This window comes from Aythya fuligula, chromosome 3 (genome assembly GCF_009819795.1).
Source record: "Aythya fuligula isolate bAytFul2 chromosome 3, bAytFul2.pri, whole genome shotgun sequence".
NCBI lineage: Eukaryota > Metazoa > Chordata > Aves > Anseriformes > Anatidae > Aythya > Aythya fuligula.
Genome location: NC_045561.1, coordinates 113,700,543 through 113,717,369, shown reverse-complemented (window position 1 = coordinate 113,717,369; position 16,827 = coordinate 113,700,543).

Sequence of the window (16,827 nt, the reverse complement as noted above, 5' to 3'; positions counted from 1 at the left end):
ACAAGTAAATTAATTCATTAATATCCTGGCATAGGATTGTATAGTCAAAGGTGATCTCTGGCATGGTTTTGATGGATGCCAACATATGCTCACCTGGTCTGTACTGCCCAGCTACTGCATGATGTTCCTGATAGGCTGGGCAGGCAAGGATACAGGGGAATTTTGGGGAGTGGGGGAGAAGATGTGGACATAATCTATGCCGTACCATCTGTCCTCAGGACCAGCAAAAGTGTCCTGACCCAATTTAATTTATTTTTATAAATATATAATATTTTTATATATAGATGTTCTGAGCAGGATCCTTTGGACTCTCTGGTAACTTAAATCTTTAAATAGTGATTTTCAGGAGCAGAAAATTAGAAAATTGTTTAAAATTCACTAAGTAACTGAAAATGATACGAGAAACAGTTTGTTTTATCAGATGTAGGCCATACTTTTAGAACCAGAAGTATCACAGATGAAATCTAGTCTGTCACCTTCCCTGTAGTGACCAAATTTTATGGCCACAGTCTTGTGGTTGACTGGCAGATGATCTTGTTCATTTATCTATAAGAACTAAGGTTCTCATAATTATTTCTATTGAAACCCAGGAAAAAAATCTCTGTTGATTGCAAAGGGGATCTATGGGGTAAGCAAAATGACATGAGGACCACTAGGACATTGGACAAAATGTCCCAAAACAGAAGCAGTGCACAGGAAACAACAGAGCAAATAACACATATAATTTAGCTCAGACAATTTATGCTTAAGCAATGACTATCTGCTTTTGGTGCAATTCTGTAGTACCTATTTGAGAAAAAAAATGTGAATTACCATAGCGTGGGAACTTAATTAAGGTCTCAAATAACTTTTTTTTTTTTTTTTTTTTTTTTTTTTTAATATGGTGAGGAAATGAGAGGTCTGAGTCAAAAATCAAGGTTTTCTTAAGCTACACGTTTTACAGAAAGAAAGGAAGAAGTAGGCTCTGTTGCTAAAAGATAACTGTCTGGAGAGATGAGATTACGAGCATTAAAATACAAGTACTGTTTTCCTTAGGTTATAAAAGAGGAACTAACAACTACATACATCACGCACAGGATTGAATATCAGTTTTATCTGAGATGAGAAACTTGCAGCTGGGGAAAAAAAAAAAAAAAGATAAAATAATAATAAAAAAAAAAACACCTATTCCAAAGCGTATCAACCACTGGAGCCTCTCCAGCAGGGTCTGATCCTCATGTCAAGGTAGGGGGATGTAGATGGTCTTGTAGTTGTATCTGGTCACTGTAGCTTGGACAGTTTGATGTGAAAATGGATGCAGGTATAGATGTCAACTTCTGGCTTTGAGGTTGGCAGCCAGTTCTGGTCCGGCACTCTGTTTGCATCTTTCTGTGCCAGACAGGGAAGCAAGCAAGGTGCTGGGCTTCATTTCCTTTTTTTTTTTTTTTTCTTTAAATCTTCCAGGTGGTTTGTTGGTGCTCTCTGCTTTCAGCAGCTGCCTTTTAGGGCTTGCAAAACAGAGGGTGCTGCTAAATGCAAGACCATCTTCTTTTTCTGAAATGTGTCTGAGGGTCCTGGCTCCTAGCCACCAGGGGACTAACCTCCTCCTCCTCTGCTCATCTGCAGCACCGAGGTCTGAGAGCCTGGCAAGTGTCGGACAGGCCTCTGCTTACCTGACACGTCATGGTGCAACTCAGGAACCTCCAGACCACAAAGCCAAGCTAGAAGTCGTAATAACTCATATCCTCTGCAGGTCGGAAGAAAGAGGACCTGAAACTCAGGCACACCAGTGGCTTGACAAGCCAGATAACATTCTCAGAGCCAGATTTTGAGTTTTGCATTAGAATGAAGGTTTGGTGTTAAGCAAATAAAACACCTACCTTGTGTCAGGCGTTCAGCTGCATTTATTTTTTTCTTTTTTGAGAGGTGAAACAGTGGCTTATGCATTTGCAGCTAAATATGACTACAAGATTAGGTAAGCATGATAATAAGAGGTTATGGAAATACACTGACCACAACTCAAAGTGTAAGTCACAGTGTATGAGAATACACATGTTTGGGGGTTAGGTTTATGAGAAATAAAGATCTCAATGATGCTGTGCTTGCGAATCACGGGCCTTGTGTTTTCTTAATGCCAGGAGTGATTTATTTCTTGTAAACAGTTTTGCTCAGTTGGGGCATCCAGTTACTACAGACCTTGTTTGGTATAAAAACTAACGACATAGATAAATATTGCTCTAGCAAGGTTTAACTGGTTGTCAGCCCAAACATGTGGCTGAACATGAATTCCACTGCTAGAAATATCCTCTAGTCGCTCAGCAACATCTTAATGTCAAGAGGAGATTATAGTCAGCGTTCCCGTTGAGCCATGACTCAGAGGTACTGTATGGAAAGACGACATTTCCAGCAAACGCATGATATGGAAACTAAACACTGAGGTGCTGGAAATCTTCCCTTCCATAGAAAAAAAGAGATGTGAAAGCTCTTATGAAGTGGAAGTTCATCTGCTGCTGGGAATGTTATGACAATACACATTACATTCATGGTTCCTCATATATAACTGTGTTTCACAGCACATTTCATCACCCACCTTTGCCCTCCCTTTTTTAATTCAGAAAAGATGCATAAAGAAACTTAGTTTCTCAACAAATATAAGTGCAAAACCTTGGGAAGGTGACATTTTATTTTTATTTTTATTTTTACTTGCGAAGTAGGAACTCTGATAGCTTTAAACAGTGTAGTTTTGCTTGCGTTGCATAAAAGCTGGCTATTAACATACTGTAGATACTTCGAGAGGTATGGAAATGTTTAAAAAAACATGGACTGAAGAGATCGGCTTCAGTGAAATTTACATTAAAAAACCAAAAAACAAAAAACACAAGGACACACTGAAATATTCATAGTTTCCATTCCTAATCTTTCTCCCTGTAAGTTTCCTGATGTACATAATTCTCAGCTATGTTTGTGAGATGCCCAGCATTCTGAGGTTTGATGTGTATTTCTTGTTTAGATCCAAGGAGGTTATTCTAAATGTTTGGATCCTATACACACAATAGTAACTCTAAAATATACAGTTTAAAAGCCAGACACATACTCACATATATGCATGTAAATATTTACATGACCACGTGACAGAATCTAGGTGAGAAAAGAATACCAGGCAAGTAATTTGGCAGGCTTGAAAGGTTTTGATCAGTGGTGTGAAATCCATCTGGATGCCAGTCAATGGTGGTTTGCCCCAGGGGTTTATACAGGGAGCCAGAGCATTTAACATCTTCATTAATGACATGGATGATGGAACAGAGTGGACCCTCATGAAGTTGGCAGGTGATACAAAACTAAGAGGAGTGACTGAAGGACCAGATGTGCTGCCATTTAGAGGGACCTCAACAGGCTGGAGAAATGGGATGACAAGCACCTCATGAAGTTCAGCAAAGTGAAATCCCAAATCCTTGCCCTGGGTAGGGACAACCCCATGCACTGGTACAGTCTGGGGAGTGACTGGATGGAAAGCATCTTTATAGAGGAGGAACCAGGGGTTCTTGGTGTCCATGAAGTTGACCATGAGCCAGCAATGTTTGCTTTTGAAAACCCAGGCTGCATTAGGAGGAGTGTTACTAGCAGGTCAAGGGAGGTGATGCTTCCCCTCTGCTCAGCGCTGGTGAGAGACAGATAGTGTTCTTGCCAGGTCTGGACATGGGCATGCTGCAGCATCTGTGGACAGGCTGAGAGACCTGTGATTGTTTGGCTGGGTGACGAGGAAGCTTAGGGGGATCTTACCAGTGTTTGTACATAGTTGATTGGTGAGAAAAAAGACAGAGCAAGATTCATCGTAATGGACCCCAGTGTAAGAATAAAATGCAGTGAACACAAACTGAAATACAGCAAATTCTACTTAAATGTAAGAAATAGCTTTTTCTCTGTGCAGGTGCTCAGAGACTGAAAAGGTTGCCAAGAGAGGCTGCAGAGCTTCCACCCTTAGACATATTCAAAACCCAAGTAGACATAGTCCTGGGCAACCTGCTGTCAGTGACCCTGCTCTAAGCAGGGAGCCTGGACTAGGCAGTCTCCAGAGACGCCTTCCAGCCTCAGCGGTTCTGTGATTTAGTGATTTTGTTGAAGAGGAGAACACAATTATTTCTATTTATCTAATGAATAATTTCCTCATTTGCTTTACTTCATAAAAGCCCATAAAAGTTTATATGAAAAAGAAATCGTGGCACTTGTTCCAAAAATTAAAAACCCTCTCTGTTCATACATAACATATGTTCATTGTTGCTTTCAAATCAATTATTTGTTTTAGGTCCTCAAGTACATTTGTTAATCTTATCTAAGATTACTGAATTTCACAGGCTCACTATGCAGACTGTTAAAATACTCTTTCCTCTCATATGTTTGAAACAGCTTCCTTGATATTTTCTTTCAACTTTTAATCCTTACACTGTGAGGGAGAGAAAATAGGAAAACTTGGGTTTTGCCTCTTATCTCTAATAGCTTCATGTGAAATAGTGGCTATGCAAAAACAGTATGTGTTGAATTTTCCTAGCATTGGAATAAAAGTGTGAAAAAATAGGGTTAAGCAGCCTTAAGTGTTATGAATGGAATACCCAGGTAACAGCCTTTGGATGAAAGTTTTGGCAATAAATTTTTGTTTGAAGCATTTTTCTTTTCATTTGAGAACTTTCCAGTTTTCTATGTGCAGTAATTCAGTTCCTAGCAGAGAATGGCCTGGGTCCAGTCATGAAACTAGCTTTAGAAATCATTTGAAATGAGAATCTGAGCTGAATTTCATAACAAGGAACAAAATTTATGGCTGTTCAAATCCTGAATTGGATATAAATTTTGTGGTTGGGGTTGTCTGAAATTGTTGTTGTTTTTGTTGCAGAAAATCTGGACCTCACTGTCTTCTCTGCACAGACTCATTAAAAGTGGTTTCTTCCATTAAAAAGCCAAAAGTCTGTCCCAGAGCCATTTAAATTTTCTACATTCAAAAGCCACCTATTCATCAGAGTAGTTTGGGACTGTCCATCTTTTAGGTGTACCAACACAGCGGGAAGTGTCTGGTGGCTGAGGGCTGGAATAAATCATCCAGATGGATAGAGCTGACCGTGAGCCACCAGCTGGATGAGAATAAGTCAACAGACAGCCATGGAATTACAGCCACTGAGCTATTGCGAGCTATTGCTTCCAAGTATGATAGAGACTGGGAATATATCTATCTATCTATCTATCTATCTATCTATCTATCTATCTATCTATATAAAAGTTGGTCATCTTCAAGGAGTATGGCAAAGGAGATATTTAAGGTGGTAATCAAAGTCATGACAACAGGGTAGGTGTGCAGATATTTATGGGAAATTTCTTCTAAATGTGAGAGACAGCCTGGAAAAAAGGATGAGGATGCGTGTCAGAAAAAAAATAGTAAATCAACAACAAAGATTAGTTTCAGAGGTAGCTCAAAGCATCAAGTTCCTACTGGGCTAAGAAATACACCAACATGATGCTAACTCTTGGAGAGCTGTAATTTGATTTCTTCAGCTGCAGTTTGGAAGAGAATCCAGGCTCTAGTTACTGTAGCGCTGAAGATACTATTAATGCTGGCGTAAACTGGAACCTCTTCCAAATTCAGATAAGCAGTGAGGGATGTACTATTGAATTATTCTGCCAGTTTAGAGGTGACCCCTCTGAAACAGGCTTGAGGCCTACATGTGCATGGCAATGTGGTGAGGTATATCCCACTACTGCTTTCACTATATCTTTTCTGTGGTTAGGAGAGGGCTTCAGCCCTTGGAGCTGTCAGCTGGGCATCTTTCCTGAGCACTAAATTTATTTTAAAAAGTAAATATTGCGGGGCTGATGTGTGCACTTAGCCTTGATGAAGTCATTAATGTGGTTTCCAGCTAACTGTTCATAAAATTCATGGCTGCACTTAATTGCTACCATGTTCTTCCTCCTCGCATATTCTTATACAAGTAAGAAAAAATGCTGAAATCCCAAATAAACTGCACATAGATGAGGAATGCTTGAACTGAAGTTAGCTGGTCATATCACCACAGATATGCAGGCCAGTTGTCAAAAGGGAGATTATGTGTCACTTAAATCACTGAATAAGCAAGCTGGCTCCAGCCCAGTTGTCCTGACCCAAATACCACCAGCAGACACACCTCATGATATCTGATGGGTGGGAGGGGAGCAGAGGTGACTGCTGCTTCACCAGATCTACTTGAAGAGCTGTATCACCTTTTTTGTTGGTGCTCTACTCCTGCAACACTGAGCTGTGGGCTCACCAAAGAAGGCAACCTGCCAATAGTCTTCTAGGAAAAGGTGGTGTTGTCTAGCCAGTGAAATCTGAAATTAATTCTTGAAAACTCGTATGTGGCGTTTCTGAAGTTATACCTCTACAAAAGGCCAGGACAATGTCTGGGTGATGCCCAAGCCTGATTACTTTGGGGCTTTTTCATGGCCATGTGAAAAAAGGGGAGCATGAGGCTAGTTAGCTGATACAAATACCAGGCCATTTTAGGTATCTGAACTCATCATTTTACCTCTATCTTAGTGCAGATTTAATTAATACAGTCCATCTCACCTAACAAACTCTACATGCTAAGTGTCCTTTCTAAGTAAACTATTTGGTCTCTCTATATAGCCAGCAGCACCTTCAGAGGGCATTAATTCTCCCCCTTTAGCCTAGAAAGGAATATTTTAGCCCTTGGTAATCTCTCTATTCATGATCCTAATCCCTCCTTGACCTTTTCCTCCTGAGTGCAGAGGGAATCTCAATGACTAGCCTGGGTTAGGCTACTAATTTGTGGAGAGCCAAAGCTAGGCGAGACAAGTCCTACTATGTGTGATTCAATTTCAGCCCCCCAGCTGTGAAGAGGCTCCAGCCTGACAGGAGGGATTTCTCTGCAGGAGGAAATCCCTCCACCTGACAGGAGGGATTTCTCTGCACAGCCCCAGAGCCTGTGCTGCACAGGGTGGCAGAGCCTTGCAGCTAGGATTGCCATTTCTCAAAGTAGATTCTCCAGGTGGAGTTTGATGAGTGACTCTGCATAGAGATCAGCATTTCAAGGGCATCACCTTGATATACCTACCCTATGAGAACAAGGCCTTTTGCTCTGCAGGCATAGCACGACACCTTGAGATCAGTGGAGTTACGCCAAGCAGGCATCTAACCTCAGGTGTCTAACTTATGCCAACACACAGGTTGCTGGAGGACATTGTCAGAGAGCCAGGATCCTCCTTCAGCTGGGTTAGATGACTTGTCCCACTGCTGCAGAGTGTACCAATGTATGCACAGATCCAGCTACCATAGTGGCTTTCCTTTTCGTGATTCTTTTGTTCTGGCCCAGGGTTTTGGTTCTATGGATGGCCCAGCAGCTATGGCTGGGGGTTTGCCACTCTCCTGCAGAAATCATTTGGCCCACTACTTAAATTTGGCTCAGAAAGCATCTGGCTATGCATAACTCCACATAGCACCTCAAGACAACTGAAAATGTATTTTACCACTACCCACTATGGATGGAACAAACTGTAAGCAGAACATAATTTTCTGGGCAAGATTTAGCCAGAACATGGGGAATGGCACCTTCAATTTAAAATCACTTATTTGTCGCAACATAAAGGGGAAAAAAAATATTTCCCATCTCCCTCTAGAAGCTGACATTCAAAGCTAAGCAAGAGACATCTACAAAATGTTTGAAGGCTAAACATATCACCATCTGGAATGGGATTGCCAGAAAGAGAGCGAGAGAAAGACTCCTTTTTCACAAGTAACTTGTTTAATAAAAATAAAATTCCTCTTACATTTCTGACATGGGACTGTAACCGCTCCACCCTAACTCGCTTTGTCATACTCAGATCTATGAAGTAAGAGGAAATTATAGAAATTTATCATGTCTGGGTTCTCAGGATTGATTATGACTTGCTGCTTTTATCTTCCAAACAGTCACTAAATCTAATTGCCTTGTTGTAATGGATTAACCCCTGTGGTCCACAGTAGCATTTATATTGTGTTCAAAGAGACTGTTACACAGTTAGGGTACTTTTTTGCAGCAATATACTTTTATAACATGTAGGCGTTCTTTGGGCATAACTCACCCTTTGTAGGTCTTGGGGGTCTAATTGGCTCGTTGCACTGCTATTCTGTAGGGGATGGATTTCACATCACTTTGAGGGCAACTGTAGATGGGTCAAAGGGCCATCCACAGCACAACGATTTCTTTTAAATTACAATGCAAGCAGAATTTAAAGCCCTGTGTATAAGCACCAGCATCTGTATTGTAATCAAAAACATTCCCTTGCTGATATTCATAGGATTAGTATTATTATTAGTCATAGCATCTTAGCCCCTGGGAGACCTGAACTCCAGGGTCAGGTCCCCAACAAGGCAATGTATAAATAAGGTCTCTACGTTAATAAAGTTACAGGCTGGCTTGCCCTGTGTTTGCTGAGGGCTATCAGCTTCCACATGGGCCATTTTGGTGGCTCGATGGGTCCTGGTGACTCTCCATGTGGTGTTAACAAGACTTTGTACCAAAGCTGTAGGTGTGAGGCAAGAAACAACAGATGGCTGCTGACAGTGGTGGCAAGGGAAGAAGGCAACTGCTGCTCAGTGTGACAACCAGTAGCCAAAATACACTGTCATCCTAAGCCTGACCTGTGTCTTTGGAGGTGCAATAAGAGAAAAATGTTTTAAAGTGGGGTAGGACAGAGGAAAACACAGTAAAAATGAAAAGGAAATAGAAAATGCGGAGGAATGAAGGAAAGGATCTGAGAAGATGTCACATGTGTAGGGCCACCAACATTAGAGGAGGAACAAAAACATACCTGTCTGTATAAAGAGGAAGAACAGAGAGTGCTGTGGGACAGAAAGGGGTCAAGAGAAATGTCACTAAAAAATGAGGGAGGTAATGTTTCACCTTTGGATGCACTGGTGAGATCTGATATGGAAAAGGTCAAGAAGAAAGGGAGAAGAAAGGGATGGCAGTGAGTAAAATGTAGGGTCAGGTAAAGCCAGACCAAAGCGTTTGGGAATATTAAGGTGTGAAGTTGTCTGGAAGTAACTAAAAAATAAGTCACTAGAAGATCAGCAGAGTTATACAAAGACGCACTGGACAAGAGGGAACTCAACCATGTCTTGGGGTTACTGCAAGGGAGTCTCTGCACACAACACAAGGGTGAGCAAGAAGGAGTTGTGGGTGAGCCCCATACGTGGGAAGCAGGGCAGACCTGACAAAAGTAAGGGTAGGAGCAAGGAAACATGGGCAGAACCCACAGCCAAAGCAGAGACCAATAACAGAAATTATAGGCCATACCTGGGGAAATCAAATCTAATGGGCATCCAGTTTGTAGAAGGGGAGAGGTGGTAAGGTGTACATCTAAGGAGGGATGCCAGGACAGCAGGCTGATATGGAGAAACACTTATATGAAAAGCACTATAAATGAGACTTAAGTTAGCTTTGAAAGTTCATAAAAGGATTTTTAATGGAATTATTCCTGACTCATTCTAGGGTGAATAGGAACGAGTTGTGATCCAATCTCCAAAGTCAGAGTAAATCTGATCTAACACTTTCTCTTCTTTCATCATGTAACACCAGATCACAACCTCAAATCAGTGTAATTGAATATTTAACAGCTTCAAGCAAATGAATAGAGCAGGTGAGCAATTTTATTTAAACTACCTTCTTTAAAGAAGAGCAACTCACTTGATAACGTTTTTGTGGGTGCACAATTGCCAATATTATTAGTTTTATTTAACTTTTTACAATGTACTTTTAATTAAAATGATTAGGGAAATTATTGTCTTCATCAGTAATGACATAATTTCTTTTAAATATCATATTCACTCCCAGGTTGGTTTTGTATCCTGACTGTCATAGTGATGTGATTAAATTAAATATATTATGAAAACTAATTTTCTTTGGAAAATGGAATCTACTTAAAGCCTCTTAAATGAAAATAACTTTTAATTACAGCAATTGCTATAAAATGTTTTCTCACTGCCTGTACAGCTTGAAAAGCATGGCTTAGTTTGTGCCTAAGTGGCTCGAACTGAACTTTTGTTTCACCTCTGAGTTTGGTACAGTGGTGTCCAGAGGTTAGTTGAGGAGACTGCATTATGGATCCCTAACTCTACATCTTTGACCCATCCTTAATTCTGATGTTTTCCCACTGTAGCAAGTCACGAGGATTCACACGAGCAGGCTGAGATTCCTATGTCTAGGGATACATTATTACTGTGGGTATAACCATGACATCTTTGCAAACAACAAACCTTTCTTATCTGAGATGAGCTTAACTGTACTACTCAGAATCTGTATTGCAGGATAATTTATAGCAGTTCATCAGGACACAAGCTGATATAGAGAAAGAAAACAACATTTTTACATTTTCATGCACAGTTTCTGCAGGAGCTGCTGCCTGGGTTAACTGTTTCACTGCCTTTTAAGGAAATGTGTTAATGAGTGTAGACAGCAGAAATTTGCCTGTTAGGAATGCAAATTCAGTGCTGTTGTCCACATGCACATATTTTTATGCTAGCTAAGGTAATTCTGGATGTTTCTGTGGTGTGCTTCAGCATCCATATTTTGAATATTAGTACAACCTTGGTTTCAATTCTATCTAGCGGTGACGAGTTCCCCAAGTTAATTGTGTGTAAAGGCTTTGGAGAAAGCATCAGCAGCACTTGAGAAACCTGCTTTTGTTCCAAAACCCAGGCAATGCTGGGCTGGTGGCTTCTCCATGGCTGGTAGCTTCTCTCTGTTGAGAGCCCTGAGCCTCGTTATAGCACCTTTGGGTGTGCTCCTGTATGGCGAACATGTTCATGTTGTAGACAAGAGCATTTAGGAGCAAACCTCTATGCACCGAGGACCTGACCTTTTCCCTGGAAAGTGGCCATGAGGTTTTGTGAGCATGTGTGCGCATGTGTTTCTGTGTGTCAGACACAGAATGTTGGTTCTGGTGAACAGAATTACTAAAATAAAAAAAAAAAAAAAAAAAAAAAAAAAGAACAACAACAACAAGGATAAATGTTCCAGGTAATGCACTTGGGGCAAAACAACCCTGTGCAATGGTACAGTCTGGGGGAAGAGTGGCTAGAAAGTTGCCTTGTGGAAAGAGACCTGGGGGTATTGGTTGATGGCCAGCTGAATGTGAAGCAGTAGAGTGCTCGGGTGGACAAGAAGGCCAACAGCATCCTGGTTTGTATCAGAAGTGGTATGGCCAGCAGGGCCAGGGAGGTGACTGTCCTCCTGTACTCAGCTCTGGTGAGGCAGCACCTCAAGTACTGTGTTCAGTGGACAAGAAGGACATCAAGGCCCTGGAGCATGTCCAGAGAAGGGCTATGAAACTGGTGAAGGGCCTGGTACACAACTTCTGTGAGGAGCGTCTGAGTGCAGGGCACTGTGGGTGTTTAGTCTGGAGAAGAGGAGGCTCAGGGGAGACCTTATTGCTCTCTGCAACTGCCTGAAAGGAAGGTGTGGGGAGCTGGGGGTTGGCCTCTTCTCACAGGTAACCAGTGATAGGACTAGAGGGAATGGCCTCCAGTTGTGCCAGAGGAGGTTCAGGTTGGAAATGAGGAGACATTTCTTCTCAGAAAGAGCAGTCGGGCGTTGGGACGGGTTGCCCAGGGACGTGGTGGAGTCACCGTCCCTGGGGGTGTTCAAGGAAAGGAAGGAAAGGTTGGACGTTGTGCTTAGGGACATGGTTTAGTGGGTGACAGGGTGACATTGGGGGTAGGGGAATGGTTGGAGCAGATGATCCTGGAGGGCTTTTCCAACCTGAATGATTATGTGATTCTAAAAAAAAAAAAAAAAAAAAGCAAAATAAAAAAAAGCAAAATAAATGACTAGTCTCAGAATGAATTTGGCAGCAGAAAGCTTCTCCCATGTTCAGACATCTGCAGAAGGCCCAGGCACTGGAAAGGGGAGGATTTAAACAACAAACTAAACAGTAGAGTACTGTATTTATGTGGGACCAACATGACAAACTCTATTTGGGTTTTATACCAAAAGCTTAACCTTTTGCAGTCTGTGGGTTTGAGCTGCTCTAACAAGAAGCAATTACTGCAGTGGATTCTTTTTTTTTTTTTTTTTTTTTTGCTTACGGGGTAAGGCCTCAAGCTTCTTAGTGTGGCTTCTCTCATAGTTGGCATACAATAACAGGGGCATATGCCAAAGTCACTCTTACCTCTCCAAGGCAATGAACCAGAAGGAGCTCTGGTGTTCTGATCTGAACACTTTCTCTGTCTTTTGCTAAGCTGAAAAGCTTTTGAGTAACTAGACAGAAGTTGCAACCCCTCCTGTTATCTCATGTATTCCACCACAGATAGCATATATACATATGTTTAAACTAAGCAGCTTGATGGATGAGGAGCTTGGTCACATACAAAGTGCAACTTGGTTTATTTAGATGTCTGCTCCTCTCCTGTAGAGAGCAGGTTACAAGGACAGGCAGAGCAAGCCCTCCTTCCTTGGTTGTTGTATCCCAAGATGTCTCAACACAAAAAACAGCTCCAATCACAGATTCAGAGAAAGTCTGAAGATTAGAATCGACAAAAGTTCAGATTCAGTAAGTTCCTAAGAACTCCTGAATGTGTCTAGGCTCTGCACTTACCCTTGAATTCTCAGTTCATGCTTTGGATTTTGTGATCTTCAGTCAACAATTAACCAGTAAAATAAAACCCATAACAGTGTAACAGCATGCCTTTACAGGGCAGAAAAATCTGCTTGCACACCAAGAAAAAGAACTGGAGATTCTGTGGGAATTTGTGCCATTTGGAGGCATCTGTTATAAAAATATTTATGTGCACAAATATGTGTGCATGCATGTATGTGTGTGCAGATCCACGTATGTTGGGGTTTGGCTTCATTGCATGGATTGATCATGACCACAATAAATTGAAGGCCTAATCTAATATTCATTCACCTCAAAAGGAAGTTTTCCATTGGAGATACTGCCTAATGACTATAGGGATTGGAATGTTAATAGCCTGATTATTAAATGGGTACACATATATAGTACTTGAAGGCTCATCTCTCTCTTTCAGTAGTAATCGAATGTAACCGATGGTTCACACAACCTGACTGAATTAAGATTTTAAAAAGGAAAAAAAGATTTTCAAACTGTTTTCATGGAGATATAATCAGTTTGAACAGCTAGAAGATTCACTGTAATTTAAATCTATCCTGAGACTTCTTTTCTAGGGAAAATATTTTATGTGAGTTGCAATGTGCTATGTACAGACTGTTGATTAAAAATTCACACACAAAAAATGTAACCAGTAAATTTTACCACATCTTTTTTTAAATGATTTTTGTAAATGCTTCTAAACTCACTTGTCAGTCAGCTTTGGCTAGTTTTTTTGTTTTGTTTTGTTTTGTTTTATGCAGGTGTCCACAATTTTCACAGTTTGGAAAATCTGTTCACATGACATGCTTGTACTCTCACTGAGTTATTTGCACAATGGGTGCAGCTAGGTATACTATGATGATGATGGCATACATTTTCTTTGAAAATTCTTAGATTTTCTTGAAATTCACAGCACTGGAGAAGATCCCCAGCAATTAAGCTTTTGCTAAAATATTTTGGTTGAATAAAAAATTAAACAGAACCCAAGCAAACAAAAATGCCATCTGTAGATGAAATGCTTACATGAATGAATAGTCAGAATATAGATTGTTTGCTTGTCTTATTCACATTAATGTGTATTACTTTGTGTGTGTTTGTGTGTGTGTGCTTGTAATGAATGCCTCAAACAAATACTTTAATGGTTTATAATATTCATACTTTGTCAGAACCATGACTGAGGTTTCAGAAGCTAATAGTTTTGCTTCATCAAGATAGTATTCTATGATTTATTTATTTTTTTTTTTGTGGTCGTGGTGGTGTGGCTTTTTTTTTGGGGGTGGGGAGAGGGGGCAGACTTTTATTGGTAGTGCTTTAGCTCAGTACAACATTAACTGATGCAATGGAAGTGCACATGATCCTGCAACGTCCACCTGATTTATCATTTATGAATTTCAAGTTTTGATGTGGGCTCACTTGACCTACACCAATTGCAAAATATGGCACAGAGGAAATTCTGTAAATCATGGATACTAATCATAGCCAGCTAGCATCAATAGCTGATCTAGTTCAAATGATACACCTCAGGCAGAGAGTGGATCCCCGTACATGTGCTTTTGTGTGTTCAGACAGATGCTATTTCAGCTCTGCTATTTAAACAGCCCCCGTTAGGAACGTATGTTTTATTATAGTTAGTTTTACGACCCTAAAGATGAGCAGTTGCCATTTCCTTGAGCTAAATAGGCAATGGATCTGCATTTAGAGCTTGTAGCTGACTACTTTACTGCGATCTCAGTTCAAGGCAAGTTACAGCTCTTGTAATTTAGATGGGAAGACACTGCTCCACAAAGGGAAGGACCCATCTGCATGTTGATGCCTAAACCCAGACTATTATGTACACAGCAGTCAGGGAACAGCCAACACCTCATCCCGAAGCTGTAAGGCAGTTGGCTGCAGAGAGCTCCCAACTGCTGGCTGACAGGTTCAGAGCTGTCTGGAGACCTGAGATGAGGGGGTCGATCTCAAACTCAGGGGAGTCCAGGTGACACCCAGGGCTCTTCATAGATGTCTTCCATGACAGGGACCAGAGGGAAATGTATTCATTTGTGTTTGCAAAAGTGAGAAAGTGAACATGTTTAATGGACATTGCATGCAAACAGAAATATATAGAAGATACCTCCAAGAGATGTTGCAGGTTTATTTTCTTAAAAATTGGTCTTTCAGTTTTTCTTCCCAGGTCAGGTTTCTAGCCATCCTTATCTCCATGCTGTCTTCTGGCTTCTTCCCACACAATTTATACTTTTCCTTAAGAGAGGTGTCAGAGCTGGATGTGCTACCTCAGCTGGGGACATATCGAATTGAGTGGTATGGGTGATCCTGCTTGGTGCTAGTCACATTTACCTTTCTACTCCAACATCATGATGACATTGACTTGCACTCACTCAACTTCTGCTCCACTCCTCAACCTTTTTCAACACAACTGCCAGTCATTCTCCACTTTGTTCTGCCTTTCCTGAATTCAACATTTTATTCCAGCATGCACATAAACTCTGCCATTCTGCTGATACCCTTATATTTATTAACCATGATGTCCATTATTCAACTGATTTATGAAAATACTGAAAGTGCCAGGCCAGAGCAGAACTCTCCATCCGATTTATTTTCTGAAACGTGAGTTTGGTTTTGTGGCAGGAGGTAGAAGAGCTTCTACAATCAATAACATCAAACAACCATTATGATCTCTTTAAAGAAAGGAGAATTGGGGTGGCTGTTCATGATGCAGAATAATTTAGAGCTGTACAAGCTGATATACTGTCAACCACTGCAAAACAAGGCACATGAGCAAGATATTGCCAGGCAGCTTCATTTTTGCTTTTCTGGTTGTCTAGAGTTGTTGTAAAATTTCCCTTCTTGGAGATCTTCAGAAGCCACCTGGTCATGGTCTTGAGTTCTGGGTGGTCCTGCTTGAGCTGCAGGTTTAGACAAGATGGGCCCAGAGGTCCCTTCCAACCCCTTCCCTCCTATCCTATCCTATCCTATCCTATCCTATCCTATCCTATCCTATCCTATCCTATCCTATCCTATAGGATACATGGAACCATAGAAACCATTCTGTGATTCTGTGATTCTTTTTTCTATGTCTACCTGCACACTCTTCTATTAAGTGACCAGATGGGTCCAAATCTTCATCTTGTGCAAATCTAGGCAAGATTGTAGTAGCATGCAGCAGCTGAGCCACTAGTTTCTTGTCTTTCTTTGTGAAAATAAAAAAAAAAGAAAAAAAAAAAAAAGCCTTTCACACATAGAAAGATAAGTTGGAAAGAGAATTTCTTCACTAAACCCCATGAAGGTGCCAATGTGCCCTGGCACTCCAGAAGATTTTATTCTTTCTGTTTTAGAAAGATTTGTCTAGGGTGAGGATGTTGCTTTGGGTAATAAAATGGAATGTTTTCACCTGTGCTGGGTATTCTTCATGAGCTGATACTAATAGATATTGTATAGTCATAAAAAACAGCAATGGGTAGCAACAAAAATAATATCCATTTTGGAAGTGAAATAAAATCTTCAAGTGAAAGTGGAAGAATATGTTACATTTAATACTGAAAAAGCTGTCTTCAAAATCTCAAGAATTTTTAGAAATTTATTGATTCCTTATGGCAAGTAAGTTATGTAAAGTTATGAACATTAGTGTAATTACAGTATTTTACTAGTAAAAAGCCCCAACTACAAGAAAACTTAGTATAAATATATTTATATACATATTTGTGTATTTCATAAACGGTTCACTGTAACATGCAAATTCCTTGGCTCTCAACACAGCTCTACACAGATGGTGAACTTTAGTCAGTTAAATAAGTGGAACATTTCACTACAAACTTTTCCTTTTATCTTTCACCTTTCTCTGCTGTTTCCCTTCTATCTTTTCTGCCAGCTACTCCTCAAAGAAGCCTGGGAACAAGTATAAGGCAGTCTCCTCAGATTGCTTAATATTATTTCTGTGAAGACAGCCTGAATTCAAAGGCTCGTTGTGAGAGACTGGGAAGATCTTTTCTCTGTTGGCAAGGCTTTTACACTGATAAATAGCAGTTTGCTCTGCATATTTCATTTTGGAGAGAAGATCTGTGCAGGCTGACAGCATTATCAGCCTCCTTCTTGAGCAATCAAAACTCCTTTCAGCTCATTTAGGGCACCACATACACAAGTTATCCATAACCTACATCAGCTTTTAAACTAGATCCATGCAACAATTTCCAATATTAACATCATAATTCTTCTGTTGTG